The sequence below is a fragment of the Halichoerus grypus genome, chromosome 4 (genome assembly GCF_964656455.1).
Source record: "Halichoerus grypus chromosome 4, mHalGry1.hap1.1, whole genome shotgun sequence".
Classification (NCBI taxonomy): domain Eukaryota; kingdom Metazoa; phylum Chordata; class Mammalia; order Carnivora; family Phocidae; genus Halichoerus; species Halichoerus grypus.
Window position 1 is genome coordinate 18,948,021 of NC_135715.1, and position 17,477 is coordinate 18,965,497.

At 38.0% G+C, this 17,477-nt stretch overlaps 1 pseudogene; it reads right to left on the reverse strand.

Moving 5' to 3' along the window:
* Positions 1-15,843: 15,843 nt before the first annotated feature.
* Positions 15,844-16,299, reverse strand: LOC118528609 (small ribosomal subunit protein eS24 pseudogene; annotated as a pseudogene).
* Between the last annotated feature and the right edge of the window lie 1,178 nt (positions 16,300-17,477).

Genomic DNA, 17,477 nt, shown 5'->3' on the forward strand with positions numbered 1-17,477 from the left:
TCACCTTTCTCTTTCTGAAAGGCTAAGATTTTCATATTATAGTGCCCACTCTTGCTGTTAATGCACTTAACTTTGTCTAACAGGTTGTTTGAGTGATATTTTAGGGGAGCCAGCATTCAACAAGCATGCATCATTTACCTGGTTTTCCCACTTTGGGGCACTAGAATATTGAATTTATAAGGAGAACATAAAAATATTTGAGAAAGAATGAACCACACTCTAGTTCTTCCCCATTCTGTAATTCTCCCAATTTTTCATCAATAAGAAAAATGAAACTTTTAGCCATATGTGTCTAAGGAAAATTTTATGTTGGTTAGTGTCTGTCTAAATCTTCTTTAGCAGTACTGATTTTATATCATCCATTTGTTTATATATTTCCTTCCCTTTTCTGCTCACATTCAACACCATGCATTTAAATGATGGCTTCCTTATTTTAGCTTTCATTTCTGATAGCAGTGTATTCCTCAATAAATTTGCTCCAAGTATTCCTGAAAGTACAAAGTCTTTATTAACAGTGTTTCTGAGGAGATTTGCTTTTGTCCAATACACAGTGTCTCCTTGAGGTTCTCTGCTCTGTCTGCTTTCCATATTTTCATTTTATTTCATTTCTTATCTCTGTGTTATGGTGGTGAAGTTGGTAAAGTATATGAGAGGAGAAATTATCTTTTTTTAATTATTATTATGTTATGTTAATCACCATACATTACACCATTAGTTTTTGATGTAGTGTTCCATGATTCATTGTTTGCGTATAACACCCAGTGCTCCATGTAGTACGTGCCCTCTTTAATACCCATCACCAGGCTAACCCATCCCCCCACCTCCCTTAAAGCCACTCTCTTTTTAGGAGGAGAAGACAGATTTCAGATAAAAATCTATCCCTAGAATATAGTATCCTTGTAGGGGAAAATGTATTTTATTAAGACACCTGTGTCTAGTATTTATGCACACTTCTCTTGGATGGGAAAGCTAAGGCTCTTTAGGCTCTATTGGTGAAGTTTTATTTTGTAGTTAGTCTCTTTTGGTAGCAATGAATCCAAGACGAGGAGAGAGGAGGTTTCTTCAACCTTCCTCACTGAAATAAAACTGTTGTTTTGCCCAGAGGGTATTACTAAGGTGCTTAAGAAATTGTGTTGCCAGTTAATCATTAGCGAGAATCAGATGCTAAAGACAATACATTAGCTCCACACTCTAGATACACACTTCGTACAGTTTCCCATCTGATGTTATTAGAAGTGGAACAAAATGATTACAGGGAATTAGTTAAATAAAGATAGGAAACTACATGGCAAGTTGCAGAATTGACAAAACAGCTAAACTCTATTAGGCCCATGCTGACCAATTAACTAGTCTCAAATAGACCTCCTAATAGAAGCCTAAATTGGTTAAAAGCAATAAAAAATGTAATCAGTTACTTGGCAAGGATCTTGAGAATGCAGGCTGCCCTGAAAATGGAAAGTATAAATGACAATATTAGTGAAAGTATTATTCTTTACATAAAAATGGTTAATCATTTCTAAGGCATATTTGTATTTTTGGTGCATTTTGAGAAAAAAAATTCAATAAATATAGTATTAAAGAGAGTCAACAAAATTACAAATCATACATAAACACTCACGTAATTTTTTTTAAAATTTTTATTGTTATGTTAATCCCCATACATTACATCATTAGTTTTAGATATAGTGTTCCATGATTCATTGTTTGTGCATAACACCCAGTGCTCCATGCAGAACGTGCCCTCCTCAATACCCATCACCAGGCTAACCCATCCTCCCACCCCCCTCCCCTCTAGAACCCTCAGTTTGTTTTTCAGAGTCCATCGTCTCTCATGGTTCTTCTCCCCCTCCTATTCCCCCCCTTCATTCTTCCCCTCCTGCTACATTCTTCTTCTTCTTTTTTTCTTTCTTAACATATATTGCATTATTTGTTTCAGAGGTACAGATCTGAGATTCAACAGTCTTGCACAATTCACAGCGCTTACCAGAGCACATACCCTCCCCAGTGTCCATCACCCAGTCACCCCATCCCTCCCACCCCCCCCCACTCCAGCAACCCTCAGTTTGTTTCCTGAGATTAAGAATTCCTCATATCAGTGAGGTCATATGATACATGTCTTTCTCTGTTTGACTTATTTCGCTCAGCATAATACCCTCCAGTTCCATCCACGTCGTTGCAAATGGCAAGATCTCATTCCTTTTGATGGCTGCATAATATTCCATTGTGTATATATACCACATCTTCTTTATCCATTCATCTGTTGATGGACATCTTGGCTCTTTCCACAGTTTGGCTATTGTGGACATTGCTGCTATAAACATCGGGGTGCATGTACCCTTTCGGGTCCCTACTTTTGTATCTTTGGGGTAAATACCCAGTAGTGCAATTGCTGGATCATATGGTAGCTCTATTTTCAACTTTTTGAGGAACCTCCATACTGTTTTCCAGAGTGGCTGCACCAGCTTGCATTCCCACCAACAGTGTAGGAGGGTTCCCCTTTCTCCGCATCCCTGCCAACATCTGTCATTTCCTGACTTCTTAATTTGTAATTAAGTTTTTAAAATTGTTTTTCTAATTAAGCTGTACGGTAAGTAACTGCTCTGAAGTCAAGGAACAAAATTGCGTAAGGAATGACATCAGTGTGTTTATCTATACATGGTTCTTAACCCATTTTGTGGGTGTCAACTCTGTTTCCATCTTATGGGTTTTTGGAGACCAAAGAATGCCTGATGCTTGGGAGACTGGGCAGACATGTATGTCATTGACTGGTAAGAAACATAAAGAATTTAGTTGAAGAAAAAAATAATTCAGTTTTAGATTTGAGGGATGGCTCTGGTTTCCAGGTCAAGATTAGACATTAATGTAAATAAAATCCTAGAATTTAGGAGTAAATTTCTTGCTGGAGAAATTTTTGAGGGAGCATGATCAGCCGATGGTTATAGAGAACTGTGGAGTAGATATGGCCTTCCTATTACAGTGTGTAGAATGAGAATAGACAGCAGCTGGAGTAAAGGAACAACATGATTGATCTTGATGAAGAGAAACGGGAGAAGACTTCACATTTCTGAGAAGGGAATGTGTTGCAAATCTCTAACAGATACCATACAAATTAATGCATGGGTATTAGTAAGTTGTGGTGAAAATTAATGATGTGGAGAGTTTGGTTCTGCCAATTTCATAAGTTTTCATCTTGCTTTGACACCAGGGAGTGTATACTTTTAATTACGGAGAAGAAAAGATGCCCTCTGCCCTCTGTCCTGAATCCAACCCACCTGACCCCAAGAGTTGGTTATTCTGAGGTTGAGGAGGCCAGGTTCATAAAAGAAGGGCCTTGACATTTTGGAGAGTTCAACCTGTGGATCTGATTGGATTGTCAGCACAGTTCTCAGAACATAGGAGGGACTCAACAAACATTTGCTCTGGGTGAAATGAATCCACCCGGATTTGCATTTTCAGTCCCCTTCTCCTGCCTGTGCCTTTCTCATGTGCTGTTTTCCCAGGTAGATGAGACGGAAGAGGAAGAGGAGCAGGTGACTTAATATTCAGGGTTTTGTTAAAGAATGAATTGCTGCTGTCAGGATATATCTTCAGCTCATAGCTTTTTTTTTTTTTTTTTTTTTTTTTAAAGATTTTATTTATTTGACAGAGAGAGAGATAGCGAGAGCAGGAACACAAGCGGGGGAGTGGGAGAGGGAGAAGCAGGCTTCCTGCCGAGCAGGGAGCCCAATGTGGGACTTGATCCCAGGACCCTGGGATCATGACCTGAGCCGGAGGCAGACACTTAATGACTGAGCCACCCAGGCTCCCCAGCTCATAGCTTTCTGAAAATTGTCCAGAGATCTGGGTGACTGTAAGGTGTCCCAAAGTCTTCGGAAATGGTGCTCCTCCAGGACAGTGGGAACACGAGAATTCCTGGTTCAACCGACACTCAAGTCCTGATATTCCATTTTTAATGTAAAAATGTAGAAGAGAGAAAAGCGCTGATGTTTAATTCTCTGCCTCTGTATTTCATATTTTGTTAAGCTTACTCCCTTTTAATCAAAAATCTTCTTTACGATTTGGTCCAATCTGCTGTGCTGTGCAAAAATGACTTTTAACGTTCATGATATGAAACTTTTTCGGTTTTGCATTGGTTTTGTAAGTTTTGCGACTCATCATGTTACCTGTAGTTATAAATTGGAAAGAATGGATTTACAACCAAATTTTCCATGCATTAATGAAATCCCATGAAGCCTTAGACATTTTAGACTAACTTGGTTTTGAACTAATAAATATTTTATGGTTCCTCTGGGTTTCTTTTTCAAGCAACACATACCAGACCTCTCAGCTTAAATTGTTTATTTCCTAATAGATTTTGTCTTCATTTGTAATCTCACCCAAGAATGGGTGTTCAATAAATATTTAATAAATATTTGTCAATGAAAAAACAGACTAGCCAGTGAAGTGTTTCAAACACCGTACTTTGTATATAATTGATGCCTACATTATTCTGATAGCAAAGTGTAATATTTCTTTGCACTTCACCCGTGGCTTCTTCACATTTATAGGTATTTCAAACCAAAAGCAACGGTACTTTGAAAGTCTTAGCAAAGAGACTGAAAATACACACACACACACACACACACACACACACACACACACACACACACACCAAAGATTCCGTGACTTCTTTGGGACCATGTTTTGAATACCACTTGTCTAGCTTCTATAGGAACAGGTGAAAAGCCACAAATAACAATGTCAATATATATTTAATACAAATCTACTCAACACTTACTAATTTAAGCTTCCAAAGATGTTCAAAAGGAGATTTGGTGACTCTGTAGAAGGAGCCCTCTTATTAACCTAAGGAGGGGTCGAGGGGGAGGCAGATGGGGTGCTGGCTACTGGGTAAGCTCTGATGCAGGAGTCCTTCGACCACACTCTAACATTATATTGTAAAACTATGGATTTCTAGGCTTCGTCCAAGAGATGCTGCATGAATATTCAGTTAACAGATGTGGTGAGGTACCTGCCTCGGATGCAAAACTTAAGGGGCACCAAAAAACCTCAAGCAGTGAGAAAAGCAATATTTTAAAAAAATATATAAATTACTGCAAAATGTAAAAAGGGATGAACTATAAAACTTTTAAATAAAGAGGCAATCAGTATTATTGATCTTTCCTTGTGCCTCAGGCTATTACATGGCTCAGCAGGGGACCGTGTCTTAAAACCAAAGGAAAATTGTGACATATTCCCAGGAATAGGCCATGCATGCCCTAGGGCAAATGTTTCCCTCAGTGGCCTCCTCCCTCCCAGGGGTTTCTGCAGGTAGGGGCTGCTGCTGATTTTCTACACCTCTAAGGTCTGTGCTCTCAGCCTAGTACCTGAGATCACCCAAGAGGCAGGAAGGGGTTGGCTGACGACTATCATCTTTGGAATTATGATTTCTGGACCTTATCTCAAGAGGGCTTACAAACGTCCCACTATTGGCATGCGCCTCTATCAAAATTCATCATTGCTTTAGAGGAGCTGCAAATCTGAGGAACTGCAGATCTGGATGCAACAGAAACAAATCATTGCATAACAAATATGTTTATCTCTTTCAAGAGTTTTAGCTCCTTCAAATCTGAAATTCAGCTTAAACTATGCTCAAGCGGTACATGCCTACATGCCTCCTGTTTTAGCTCCTTTAATGGTCGTTGAAGTGAATGGTGATGTTAATTGAGGGTTTTCTTTGACATATATTGAGCAATAACATACTGTTGAAATGTATCTGTCAAACATTTTGATAGGAGAAAAATCATTTGCATGCTTTGGACAATTACAATATTTTCAGAAGAGTAAAAAAATTTAAAAATGAAATGTGTGCTATTTCTCACATAGGTTTTATTTTTAAGATGATAAATATGTATTATTGCTTACCATCTACCTGGCATGTATATATAACATGAGAAGAGCACAAAGACAAATTGCCATAATTTCAATATTTATTTATGTCTAAAATAAAAGGTACTCAATCATAAAATGAACAATATACTACAGGAATCACCTTGCAGACCAAGAGAGAGACCCTGGATATTACGAACGCCCCTCTCTGAGAAATACTAATAGAAGGTAAGCTGGAATGGAATGCCCTCCTATGTCTTCCTGTCAGCAACATGTCCACAATTTGATCAAAGGGACTGGGGTAATATGTGTATTTTATTCACTTTTACTCAAATCAGAAAAATGCATGAGTTCTGTGCAGAGGAAGACAGAGAAAAATCAATTCCATTTAGCACAGAAAAGGTAGTCTGTCCTGTGTTGTCCTCTGTCACTTTTCCTACTGGTTATATTTTCTAAATTATGTGTGATACAGCATAATAATAATGCCTCATAAATGCAATCAGCCCTGAATAAGAGTTTTATAAAACCATGTCTCATGACAGCTCATGACCTTGACCAAACCTCCAGGAAAAAAAGGGTCTCAACACATGAAATCAAGTTAACTGAAAGAAGAAGTTTGGTTATCTGGGTTCTCCCTAGTTAACTGCTAACAGGTGTTAGAAAACCACTGGGAGTGCGAGGCAGGCAAATCGGGGAAACTAAGAGTGGGAGCATGAAGCCAAGCTTGAAGATTTAACATTGAGTGTTGAGAAGGCTAAGAGAAGAGATCAAGCCAACAACTGTAATTCAGTCTATGGACATTTGCTGTGGGGAGCGTAGAGCTCCTCACTAATAGCTTCACGGCACATCATTTAATCACAGCTTGGCACAGTAAATAATCATCAGAACAATGCTCCTATTTCATCATAAGGACAGAGTGTACTCAATAATTCTATTAAAGGATGTAAGTATACATATTTTTAAAATCCCTTATCAAAACTGTATATGTATGTATGAGGATGCGAATGTATGTACATATATACATATTTTATGTGTTCATATATTGATACTTAAGTAAAATAATTACTTGGAAAATTAATTTATGATATAACTTCATTGCATTATGATAGCATATAATATTTCTTTATTTTGAGCAGTCCTCTTACCAAATATTAGGAATTGTGAGTGTCTCCTGGAGGCAATAATAAAGTCAGATTCTTTGCCTCTGTCTGTTCAAAACAACAAAGTGGTTATAGACAAAAAAGACTAGACTTGATTTTAGAATACCTTCGTATGAGACTGAGCTCCATAATTTATTTACTCAGTGATTATGAAGAGAACTCACTTAAACTTTTAGGCTGATGTCTATTGAGAAGAATTGTCTGTCCTGACAAATTTGGGGTGTGTAGATTAGAATGGAAAATAAGCTTGTCAAAATTTGTCAGTGTATAGATTAATATATGCCACTTAGGGGCACCTGGGTGGCTCAGGTGGTTAAGCGTCTGCGTTTGGCTCAGGTCATGATCCCAGGGTCCTGGGATTGAGCCCCACATCGGGCTTCTGGCTCAGCAGGGAGCCTGCTTCTCCCTCTCCCTCTGCCTCTCCCCCTGCTCATGCTCTCTCTCTCTCTCTCTCTCTGTATCTCTTTGTCGCAAATGAATAAATAAAATCTTTAAAAAAAATAAAAAATATATATGCCACTTAAAGTATATATCACTTTAAAAAGCCTGAACATGAAAAAAAAATGAGTAATTCACAATGAAAACCATCAGACTCCTACTGGGTCATTAGTGTGAATTTTCAACAATGAGCTTTACAACTTTTTTGAAGACATGATTTTTTTTTTTTTTTTAAAGATTTTATTTATTTTATTTGAGAGAGAGAATGAGAGACAGAGAGCATGAGAGGGAGGAGGGTCAGAGGGAGAAGCAGACTCCCCGCCGAGCAGGGAGCCCGATGCGGAACTCGATCCCGGGACTCCAGGATCATGACCTGAGCCGAAGGCAGTCGCTTAACCAACTGAGCCACCCAGGCGCCCTGAAGACATGATTTTTATAACTGTTTTCTCACCATAAATGAGTTTATTTATTTTTTTTATTTTTATTTTTTAAAGATTTTATTTATTTATTTGAGACAGAGAGAATGAGAGAGAGAGAGAGAGAGAGCACATGAGATGGGGGAGGGTCAGAGGGAGAAGCAGGCTCCCTGCCGAGCAGGGAGCCGGATGCGGGACTCGATCCAGGGACTCCAGGATCATGACCTGAGCCGAAGGCAGTCGCTTAACCAACTGAGCCACCCAGGCGCCCCTCACCATAAATGAGTTTAAACAGTGAAATCTGTCCAAATCCATTTAGACTTTGATATGGAAATTATAATGTCATTTTTCAGAACTATCTAAAAGAAAGGTTTTTGTAAAGATACATGTTAATATCGTAAAGATACTGTAAGCCCAAGTTTAAAAGGAATTTATACTTATCTAGCATAATGCTAACTTTTTTTCTCAACTGTGTATCTTGTATTACAGATTTCAGTAGTAATACACTTTTTTTTTTTTTTTTTTAAGATTTTATTTATTTATTTGACAGAGAGAGACACAGCGAGAGAGGGAACACAAGCAGGGGGAGTGGGAGAGGGAGAAGCAAGCTTCCCGCGGAGCAGGGAGCCCGATGCGTGGCTCGATCCCAGGACCCTGGGATCATGACCTGAGCCGAAGGCAGACGATTAACGACTGAGCCACCCAGGCGCCCCTTAGTAGTAATACACTTTTAAAAGCACGTTTGAGAATCCTTTGAAATTTATCACCTATCATCCCAAGAAAAACAATTTTATATGAATATTCACACATTTTTGGATGTAATTTTAGAGGATTCATTGACATCCTGAAGTCAATCCATGAATTCCAAGTTAAACACACTGCTATACGCTTGAACTTTGAACGACATGGAGGTTAGGGAAGCTGACACCCCCGCCTCCCCCACCATACAGTTAAAAATCCCCATATAATTTTTGACTCCCACCAAATTTAACTACTAATATCCTATTGTTTACTAGAAGTCTTGCTGATTCCATAAACAGTTGATTAACACATATTTTGTATGCTATATATTTTATATACAGTATTCTCACAATAAAGTAAGCTAGAGAAAAGAAACTGCTATTAAGAAAATCAGAAGAATTGAATCACTGGAAACTAATTGTACAACAGAAATTAATATAACACAGTATGTTTACTGGAATATAAAAACTTAATTTAAAAAAGGAAATAATAAGGCAAATGTATTTACAGTACTGTGTTCGTTGAAAAAAAAATCCATGTATAAGTGGACCTGTACATGTTCAAGAGTCAATGGTATTTCTCTGTAGGAAATGAGTCCAACTGAGTTAAAATAGTTTTTTTCATTCAAAATCTGAGTTTTTCCCTAAAATTTGACAAATGGCAAACAGCGAAATGTTCCTAAGAATTCAGAGGTAAGGATTATACTCTGAGATATCTTGCTTCTTCATTTTAGATGTTTTAAGATTTTCCCTAAATTAAGAAAACCAGATGTTATCTAAGGATAAAATGAAAACATTTGTAATGTGTAGCAAATAATTATGAAAACTGAAATTAAATTGAGAGTGGGCCAAATAAATCTTTTATATGATACTCATTTGATTACTTGTAATCTTTGGAAAGTTTTTTTTGGGGGGGTGGGGGTGAAATTTATAATGGTTGATATTGTTCTAAAATACTTGCTATTATTAAATTTGAACAGAAAATGGTGCAAAAGGAAACCTTTCTCAAGGGTTAAGAGCAATGTTGAATTTTTGCCCAAAACTCAATAACCATGAAAAGAAAAGCCAACTGCTGAACAAATGAATCATAACAGAAAGAAAATAAAGAGGAGAAATGTGTAGAAGCTGGATGGATGAGAATAATGAAGCTAAAGTGAAAGAAGAAAAAAGGTAATAGTGTCAACTTAAACAGTAGAATTAAATGATTATTATGTTTCATTGTGTCAAAAATGAAGACCCAGAGTGTCACAGCTCATTTCAAAATAATCTGTTTTTTTAAAAAAAATCTATTTGAGATGGATGATTTTTAGTTCATTTGGTAACTCCAAGGAGTCTGTGAACACCCCATATTCTCTTCCCTGGGTGTAGCTACTGATCACAGGAGTGAAACTATGGGATTATGGCTGGATGAGTGGAGAACTCCTGTAAGTGTGAATTGACAGCCTGTGTTGGTATAGAGGCTATTTGTAGAAAATGGGTAGCAGTGATTTCCTGGACTCAGGAAATCCTTCACCCTTACTCCTATCTTGAGGTGGGATGACTTTATGTAAATACATACATAATTTGGGACAAGCAGGTATTCATTCTTTCCTGTTATCCAGCCCCCCGACTCTAGTTCTAACGGAAGGCTGTCCATCAGACCAGTTAGGTCATGAGCTTGTTTCCCAGCATTTTGCTATAGTGGAGAGTGGACAAGGGAGTGGAGGGGCAGTGAGCCCCATCTCAACATTGTGGAGTGTGCCTTGAAATAAAGCTGAGAGACATAAACTGCTGGAGTAGAAGCTGGAATTGACTCCGTTCTTTTCTCAAAGGTGAACAAACAGCAAGAAGCCCAATCTGGGTGGTTAACACCCAACTTTTTGCTTATGAGCATGCATGCACTGTCTTGGCATGAGAGTGGGCTAGCATCCCAAGAAGCAGCGAGGAAGGAAGCTCCATGGTGGAAGTCCAAGCTTTACTGGGATTCAAGATTATTCACATTGCTGAACCAGAGCCCCTTTTGGGGATGGTAATTTTTTTTTTTTTTACAACGAGAAACCATTTGTCTAGGCAAATTTAAACAGTATTCGTGAGTTGACATCTTGCATTGCATCACCTCCATCAGCCTGGCTTGAGAAAACACTTTGGAATGTGAGTCAGAGTTGAAACTAAGAAGATTTGTTATGTATTATCCTAAGTGTCTTCAAAGACTTTTAAGCAGGAAAGTAGTATGATCAGATTTTCACTGCAGAAAGCTCACACTGACAGCACTGCATAACTGAACAAAACTAAAAGCAGTCAGAAGGCTAAGAATTCAGATAGGAGACCCTCATGGCCTCAGCAAAGCATTAGGAGAGGGACTGGGGAAGAGTTAGTAGATTGGTGAGGACCTTAGAAAATGGGATTGAACCAGAATTTAACAACAGATTGAATATTGTGGATAATGGAGACAGAAGCCTAAGAATAATTGCCAAGGTTCTGAGCAGAGTGACTATTTAAATTATGGTTTTTCTAACAAAGATAGTATTTCAAGGAAAAGTAGGTTATAAAAAGTAGCTTTGAAAATTTAAGGTTTGAAGTGCATGAGAGTCTACTTGGATGGAGATCCTCAGTATGATTTGAGTTCAGCTAAGAGAACTGTAGAGATAAATTTGAGATTCAACACCTCATTATCTTTTGCTGACATATTTAGAATAGTGACTATCATCTGGGGTAGGTTATGGGGGGTGCGTTTAGAATCATCTGGAGAGAGGAAGTTCCAAACTGCATGTACCTTTCTTTCTCCTTCAAGATTATAGTAAGTTCTAAATAGAACGCTCTTCCCTCCTACCAATTTCTCTGAGACTCTTGCTGTGGTGAGTTGCTATTTATGATAAAAGTCTGAAGCGTCTATCAAGTAGCTGGATGCATGAAAGATTAACAAACACTGAAACTAGAAATTATGAAAAATTCAACTCACCACATTGAATATGTCCTGAATGAGTTCTAAAATCTTCCAGAGTTACCCATAATGATAAAAAATTAAATGAAACATGACTACACTATTTAGTAGTTATAGTCTCTGAGGAAAGTCAGACAGGTGGCTAACATTTTAACATAACACAATGAAAGCAATGATAAAGATATTCATGTGGTGGTATGGGAGAAAAGAATACAGACTGTGTGTATTGTATTGGGGGAGAAGGGTAATAGCAGTAGACTTCACAGGAAAAGAGGACTCCAGACCTAAGTTCTGAAGGATAGGGGTAGTTACTTGGGTGAGGCAGAAGATGGAACTTCCCAAATAGTGTTGCCATCATGCATCAATTAAGATTGATTTGACTATAAGTAATGGAAAACCCAAGCAACAATGGTGCTAGCAATAGAGCCATTTAATTTTCTTTTATTAACATGGAGGGTGGATATGGAGTATAAATAATTTGGAACAATACATGACAAACTTGAAAATCCCAGACATAGCTTTATATAAGCATATTTTATAGAAATATGGAGGCAAACAAGAAGAAGAGCTAAAGAAGTGGAAAAGGACACTAAGGCATAGGATTTAGGGGGTGAGTTGAGTGGTAATGTACAAGATGGATTTTTTTTTCTGTATAAGCCTTGCAATACTGTTTTTTAAAACTAGGTATAGATATTAATATGATAAAAAATAAAGTACTGAAATGATATTTTGACTATTGCTATTGATATATTCATTATGGTCTTGACTGATGGAGTTTGAACTTTCAGTTGTATCTCTTAATGGTAATACACAATTTTGAAACTCAGGCTCTGAAGTGTGGTGTTTGAAAATGAAAAACCCTCAGAAGAACAAGAGAAGAAATGACCAGAGAGAAAAAGTGAAATTAGTAGATAAAGGAATTAAAGTGATCAACAGCCCAAATAAAGGCATAAAACTTTACTATGTATTTGTAAAATGTTTAATAATTAGTGAATTTGATGAGAGAAGTTGTTTATAACTTAATGAACTCATTGGGCTGAAAAATTTCATAAATGCACTAACCAAGTTCAAATAATATTTTTTAAATATATAAATCACCTTCTCTTTACCTCTCTTTCTCCCTCTTTTTTTTCTCTCTTTCTCTGAGGGTATTCACTACCTTGAAGAGGTTTGAGATTAACAAAAAGAAGTGTGAAGAGAGAGAAGAAGGTAAATTTTTGGTGCTCTTTCAGCCCATATAAAGATAACTTCGCCATCCTCCCTTAAACCAAGCACGGGTATGTATCAATAGTAAGCTTAGAAATTTGAATTTTAGTTTGCATTTAATTAGAGTTGAGAGGACTGAATATATGATATAGAGGGGTCCTCATACCCTATACCTCTAAATTTCTTAGCAAACTGAAGTAAGGTCTCCTTCTGTAGTTTCAGGAGGAGTCATAATGAGGTAGAGACCCCCAAAGGACAGGGTATAAGCAATGTTTGTTTCGGCTCTTACTACCAAATCATGGTCAAAACCCATCCTGTTCAACTGTGTAAGGTATACTGTGGCATTGATGGATGTTGATGTTTAAGTGGGAAAGCCAGAAATATCACCACCACTTCCCCGTGGACTTTCATTGATATGTAATTGATCTAGAAGTTCTTACACACGAGGGAGGAAAACATAGCTGAGATGAGAGATTTCATGCCTCTCATGAAGCTGCCATTTTGAGGGATGAGGCAACTCTGAATATGGAGTTGCAAAATAGACGTCTTAACTGAAGCAACATATGGAACTCGTGTCCAAGAATCAGAGATGTGCAGTAGTTGCAAATATAGATATGGAGCCAATGGAGCAGGGAAAAGAACTATAATCCCAGAAGCTATAATAATAGATGGCCACCGTTAGCACAACACGTCTCTCACCAGCCTCAGAATTCATCACCAGGAGACCATGCAAGGTATATGAGACAAGCAAAGACCAGAGACTAGCAATCAATGAACCGTGACGTGTTTTTCTCTTGAATCAAGATGCCATGTTAGGAAGGGGGAAAGGTTGAGAGAAACAACCTAGATAGAGAGTTTTCAAATGGTCTGGATATTAATGCAAAATTCATACAAGAGAGATTAATTTGAATAATCATTTTAAACAATAACTACATGTGTCTTATCTTCTTTGAAGCTTGGTGGCCTATGGTGAAGTTAGTTCAAATATACTTTTTAGGAGGGTTTTTTTTTTTTTTTTTTTCTATTACTAGTTTTAGTTGTAGTTCCTGTATGTTGATTCTGCTACAATGTGTTAAGTAGGAGCTCAGCAAATGGAGGAAAAACAGGAGGAATGATTTGTGTTTTCATTTATATATTATCTCCCATTCTCTTTTGCACACTTCTTTCAGGATTCAATTTACCTTTAAAATTTTAAGGTATCTTTAAGCCCAGTACTCCTATTGGGCTATCAGTTGTGGAAGTAAATTGAAATGTTATTAGTATTAACTACACAGGCCTGTGAAAAGTCAAGGAAGTGGGGTGAGTTCCAAGTATCAACTTGGGAAGGTCAAGTGGTTATGAAGGAATCAGGAGCTTTCCAGATGACTCTGCCATCAGCTTGGGACCTACCACCTCCTCCGTTTCTGAATTCCTGCCCTTCTCCTGGGAGAGATGCTTTACGTCATCCATATACTCCCCTCTGCCTTATTCTAGGCCCTGGGATGAAGCTTGCCTCTCTAGTCAAGAAAGATTTAAAATGATAATCAGGTAACTCAAGAGCAAGTCAGTTTTCCTACTAGATGAACTCCAACCCCAAATCTGTCCACATTTTAGTATAATTTTCCTCTTTGTTCATACCGAGTCTTTCTCTTCCTCTCTTTCTCCCTCTCCCTTTTATTCCCAGCATCCAAGTCTTGTTGTTGACATCTAACTAGTAGCAGAGTCTGTCTGAGTCTGGATTTCTGTTTTGCTCTTACATGTCTTCCCTTCTAAGAACGGGTTAATGCTTCCTAAACACTGGCTCCAGAGCTGGGACGTAACATTGCAACAGATTTGTCATTTGCTCTGCTGAGTTTCAGAGCACCGCCTGCAGAGGTACCTTCATTATATTGTGTTGAGTAGTCAGGAGGCCAAATGTTTACTTGCCTCACCATCTGTTGTCTGTATTCTTCCGACTGAGTTGGACTTCGGTTCTTTGGGTGTAGTCAACTCTCTCTACCTACAGCCAGTTTATAGTTCCAAGTGCTTACCTCTTCCCGTCTAGCCTGCAGCACATGATTTTGGATGTAATGATTATTCTTTGGGGGGGGGGGGATCTGTGGATCAATTAGGATACGTTTGGCTGTATATCATGGAAAATATGTTTCCAACCGGCACAAACAATGTAGAAATTTATTAGTTTCTAAAACCTGAAGTGCAATAGTGAAATAGGATGACTTCAGGGTTGGGATCAACTAATGGCTCCACATCCATACATGTAATTATGGAGATGGGGCTACGGTACAGTGACAAGATACAGGGACAGTTTTAAGACATCGTTCCTTCTGGTTTTAGAGATTGGTCTCAGAGGGAAAATTGCCTTAATGAAATGTATTCTGAGGTCTGATTTAATTTAAAAACCAGCTTTTATATGAGACTAAGTGAATTCGTCTGAAAGTTTCAACTCTTCTAATTTGGACAATTAGAGTCAAATGATAAAATTCATACTGGTGTTGATAAGGTAGGCCTATAATTTAGTTGCATTTGGGAAGTAAAATATATCAGAGTTAGGCCAAGAGTGCACATGTTTATGACATTGTGTCTCTGATCTTGTATCATTTTTTATTTCAATATGCTGCCTCTTCCCAAAAATGGTGGAGGGAGATTGAAATGTATTATTTAGCTCATACTCTGCAGAGATTAATGTACTTTGAGAGGAAATATGCATCCACTAATGGTATCAGAGGTTTGCCTAGGGAACAAATCGAGTCTATGATTTCTGACCTCTGTAAATCAGCTTCCCAGGAATGGGACTGGGTGAGTGCGGTTTCTTTTCCCCACAAACTGTTGGATTTCAAGTTTTATAGCTTCGATTTTGGAATGTTTAAGTTGAACTGTGGTTAAGATAAACTTCTTAGACTGTGACCATATAACGCTAAACAATCAGTTGGGTAAACACAATACTATTGTTTCTAAAATTAGCACCTTAAGAGCTTTACCTCCTCCTTCCCTAATGTCTCACCCCCAGTAGCTATTTAGTAAATGTTCAAATATTATTTATTTATTTATTATTTTTATTTATTTTTTTCACATTAACATTCTTAGTTTATTGATCCTCTCATGAAAAATCTGCACAACCACCACAGAAAAAGCCACTGCAGCATCTTTACTCCTTCTTCTTTTTGCCAGCACCAACAACTGGCTTTTGCAGTCCCCCTGACTTTCTTCATTCTGTTCTTGCATTCCTTTCGCTGTTTTCTTGGTGTCTTTTTCTTCTCATACAGGCCATGTCTTGCAAGTCTGCCTTTGGGTTCATTTTTCTTTGCATAACCCAAGGAATCATAAATCATGCCAAAGCCAGTTGTCTTGCCACCACCCAAATGGGTTCTGAATCCAAACACAAATATGACATCTGGTGTGGTCTTGTACATTTTGGCTAGTTTTTCCTGAATTTCTGTCTTAGGTACTGTTGCCTTTCCCCGGTGAAGAACATCAATGACCATCTGTTTCCGCTGAAGTAGTCGGTTAGTCATGAACTTCCTGGTCCGGATAGTTACTGTGTTGTTCATGATGGCGGCCAAGCTTCAAGCAGCCGGGAGGAAAAGAGAACCACTATCCGCCGGGCAATCATATCAATGCGCACGGCAATGTTCAAATATTTTTAAAACTGCTTACCCTCTTGGCCTTCTTGGTCTTCCCTCTCTCCCTCTTTTTCCAGCTCCTTCTTTCATTTTTCATTTCTCAACTTTTAAAAAACAGAACTAATGGTTTTGATAGCTTTAGACCTACTCACTGGAGTATTTTCTGCCCTTGCTACCCTTTTGTATAAAACAGGATATGTAAAGACTGGGCTGAAGAATTTATAACCAGTTGGTAAATTATAATATTTGTGCTGTGCCTAAGCCTGTGTTGATACACTATATTTTTCTTTAACACAATAACTAAACATGTATTATTATTATTATTTTTTAAGATTTTGTTTATTTATTTGACAGAGAGAGACACAGCGAGAGAGGGAACACAAACAGGGGAGTGGGAGAGGGAGAAGCAGACTCCCGGCTGAGCCGGGAGCCCGATGTAGGGCTCGATCCCGACTGAGCCACCCAGGCACCCCTAAACATGTATTATTCTCATAAGGAGGATTTCTATGTACGTATATATGCTACAGTAGTCACAATTTGAAAAATCTTACTCTAAAAACTACTCCTGAATTAATCTGCATATTCTTTTCTTTTCTTTTCTTTTTTTTTAAAGATTTTATTTATTTGACAGAGAGAGAGAGACAGCGAGAGAGGGAACACAAGCAGGGGGAGTGGGAAAGGGAGAAGCAGGCTTTCCGCAGAGCAGGGAGCCCGATGCCGGGCTGTATCCCAGGACCCTGGGATCATGACCTGAGCTGAAGGCAGACGCTTAACGACTGAGCCACCCAGGAGCCCCTGCATATTCTTTTCAAGGAAATAACCTGAGATTTGGATTTAGGAGATTTGGGTTGGTTAATCACTTTTACATTCAGTTTTCTTGTATGTAAAACCGGCTTTCAGGATAATTGTATCAATATGGCTGTAAACTATTAATTTTTGTCACTACTTATTATTTCTCCACTACTTATTATTTTTCCACTTATTATTAAACTATTAAAAAGATTGGTAAATATATATTCCCATCCAATTAAATCTCTTGAATACACTAAGACTACTGGTATTCCCTATGACACCTACTATCTCAGTCTACTCTAACAAAACACTATATATGGGGGGGCTTCAACAAAAGA